Source organism: Tachysurus vachellii, chromosome 6 (genome assembly GCF_030014155.1).
Source record: "Tachysurus vachellii isolate PV-2020 chromosome 6, HZAU_Pvac_v1, whole genome shotgun sequence".
Classification (NCBI taxonomy): domain Eukaryota; kingdom Metazoa; phylum Chordata; class Actinopteri; order Siluriformes; family Bagridae; genus Tachysurus; species Tachysurus vachellii.
Genome location: NC_083465.1, coordinates 26,580,851 through 26,584,245, shown reverse-complemented (window position 1 = coordinate 26,584,245; position 3,395 = coordinate 26,580,851). Strand labels below are relative to the sequence as shown.

General features: G+C 37.0%; 1 non-coding gene across 1 annotated transcript; it reads right to left on the bottom strand.

Annotated features, from left to right (window-relative positions):
• Nucleotides 1–1,146: 1,146 nt before the first annotated feature.
• Nucleotides 1,147–1,258, bottom strand: LOC132847777 (U5 spliceosomal RNA). Its single transcript, XR_009648667.1, has one exon. It is a non-coding gene; the product is annotated as a U5 spliceosomal RNA (small nuclear RNA).
• Between the last annotated feature and the right edge of the window lie 2,137 nt (nt 1,259–3,395).

Genomic DNA, 3,395 nt, shown 5'->3' with positions numbered 1-3,395 from the left:
ATTTATACATTATTACTTATATATATTTCTTTGACTGTATTACAATATTAAACTAGATTTATCCCTAATAAAAAATCCAGCGGTAACTGTAGAGATGGAAATCTACCTGAGAAGACATGAGGAAAAAACCTTGAGAGGAACCAGACTCCAAGACTCAGGTAAATATTACTTAATACAGCTAAACTAAACTAAACACAACTAAACTAAACTAAACTAAACTAAACTAAACTAAACTAAACTAAACTAAACCAAGCTCTCATCCACTCAGAAGCTACTCCGTAAGCTTCCTCTTATCTTAACACTCCTCAATATCAGGCAGGATTTTTAACAAAACAGAAGAAAAATCCTGAATAATTAAAAAAATACAGTGCAATAGAATAATATTTCTTATCACATTTATTTCTTAGAGTGTTATAACATGTTAATAAAAACATTTTAAGCACACATTTGGTAGTAAACTATGTATTACTTGCTTATAAAGTGTTTATTACCAAATCTTAAATTAAAGCTTTAGAAAAAAAAACCTTTTTGTTAACTGATCCGAAGCATTTGAGAGTTTAAATAAATATATAAATGTTAGCTTTGGATATTGTAATGGAATTGGATGAGATTTTAAACACTTAAAAACACTTATCACACACCAGTAACCTGAACGTCTGTGAGAGTGAATGTGGATGGTAATAAAGTTTAAATAATGAGATCAGATCATCACTGTAAAACTGATGAGGACAGAAACGTTACGGCAAATTCTAAGAAATATTAGTGCTCATTTGGTCCAGTGTGTGTTTGTGTGTTTGTATTTGTGTGTGTGTGCGTGTGTGGGGGGGGTGTATTGTGTGTGTGTGTGGTGTGTCTGAGTGACGTGACATACGGCTAAGTACGGTGACCCATACTCAGAATTCGTTCTCTGCATTTAACCCATCCAAAGTGCACACACACAGCACTGAACACACACACACACACCGTGAACACACACCTGGAGCAGTGGGCAGCCATTTATGCTGCTGTGCCTGGGGAGCAGTTGGGGGGTTCGGTGCCTTGCTCAAGGGCACCTCAGTCGTGGCCGGCCCAAGACTCAAACCCACAACCTTCGGGTTAGGAGTCAGACTCTCTAAACATTAGGCCACGACTTCTCCCAAAATTATTGCTTTGCAAGTGCAAAGCCCACAAAAATATGTTGAACTCCAACGTTCCTCTCCACGGAAATCTTTAGTAAAAGGCGGAGGATTTGTGCGTGAATGAAGAGAAACCTGAGCTACTAGTATGAGTGTAGTGTGTGTGTGATTGTAGTGTGTGACACCAGAACACAATCCTCTCTCTCTCTCTCTCTCTCTCTCTCTCTCTCTCTCACACACACACACACTTCAGGTAAGTTGAAGTTGACAAATATATATATATTATAAAATTTCATTTATTTATTATAAAATAAACATTTTAGATCAATTGCACGTTTAACTATTTTCACTTTTTTCAAATGTATTTATTTATTATTTTATTTTAATTCATTTATTTTGTTTGCTTGTCATGAAATAAGCAGAGAAGCGCAATTTATTTATTTATTTGTTTGTTTGTTTGTTTGTTTGTTTGTTTATTACTCTGTTGAGATGTATAAATGCTACAGTCAGATAAAATAGTATATTTATAAAGATGTCTTAAACAGCGTCATTCTTTCTTTATAAGTTTCCCTTCTCATCCTGTTCAATGTATCCAGCACTTATTGTTTATTATTCTTGTTTGGGTTTTTTTGCCTTTACTTGTAAAATGTTCTTCTGACCAATAGGTGTCGCTGTTAACCATATAAACATGAGATCAGCATCTCTCAGTTCACACGTTCACTTCACTTCATCTTTACTGCCATTAAAAGGACACAGAAGTAAAGCATCTGATGCTCTTGTGAGAATAAATCACAATATTTATTACAAATCTATATATAAAGTTATATAGAAATTCCTATTATTACATTTAATGGGGTTGTTTATGGCTTAAATTATGAACTCATTATGTATAAATCTAATCTGATTATATCTGACTTCTCCTTTATAACTGTAATAGAGTTTACATATTAATAAACATCTGATCATCAGGTCACATGTTTTATAAAAGATCTTCATTGCAGTTTGAACTCTTAATCCGATGCAAAAGTTTTGGCACCTCAGTTAATTCTAAATCAACAGGCTGGCTTGTTAATCCATTATATAATCCATGATAACATTTTAAACAAAAATAAAAACAAACATTTTTGAGATGGTGAAAGTTATTATGTGATTTTTTTTGTCTCCAGTGTAGCTTCTTATAAACGACTAAGGTATAAATGGAGGTTTTTTGAGTCTGTATCAGTTTTCAGGCATTTTCAGGATGAAGGAATTTGTGCTTTCTGATTAACATGACAGACTGATTAAAAAAAGAAAAAATTCTTTAGAAAAAAAGAGACAGTGATGATGGAAATGACTTGTTTCCACAATATTAGATGTAGACGGATAAATACGTGTCTTCACTGGACTTTATGACAGGACTTTTCTGTAACATTAGATCCTTGTTGTAAGGAGGGATGTGACCTTGTTTTGGTACTTTAGGATTCATGCCAGCTTTCACAGTCTAGATGTTATTCTCTCTCTCTCTCTCTCTCTCTCTCTCTCTCTCTCTCTCTCTCTCTCTCTCTCTCTCTCACACACACACACACACACACACTATCTTTCTCTCTATTTATCTCTCCATCTGTCTCACCCATTTCTCTCTCTATTTATCTCTCTGTCTGTCTCTCTGCTTCTCTCTCTCTATTTCTCTTTCTGTCTGTTTGTCTGATTGTCTGCCCTCTCTCTCTCTCTCTCTCTCTCTCTCTCTCTCTCTCTCTCTCTCTCTCTCTCTCTATACTTATCTCTGTCTCCACGTTTCTTTCTCTCTCTATTTATCTCTCTGACACCACCATTTCTCTCTGTTTATCTCTTTTTCTGTCTCTCTGTCTCTGTCTCTGTCTCTCTCTCTCTCTCTCTCACTTGCTCTCTATCTCTCCCTCTCTCTCATGCAGGAGTCAGTGAGACAGTCAGTGAGACAGTCAGTGAGACAGTCAGTGAGACAGTCAGTGGGTCCTGAATCTCACAGGATGAAAGAGTCCGTGTGAGGACTCGTCTCAATCCTCGGCCCTCCAGGAGGCGAGCGTCACGGTGCGATGAGAGAGCTGTCGGGGGTTTGCTGATGTGAGCTCCATTTAGACGTGTGCTTCAGGAGGAGAACGCAGCTCACACAGACACAGCGCTTTCGCCTTTGGAGACAAAAGACATGCAAATATTTGGTGCTGCACTCGGGGGCCAGAGAAGCATATTCAAAATGTCAAGGCTCTTATTCTGAACTGCAGGAGGACGTCTTTCTGTCTTTCTGTCCTTCTGTCCTCACTGAAT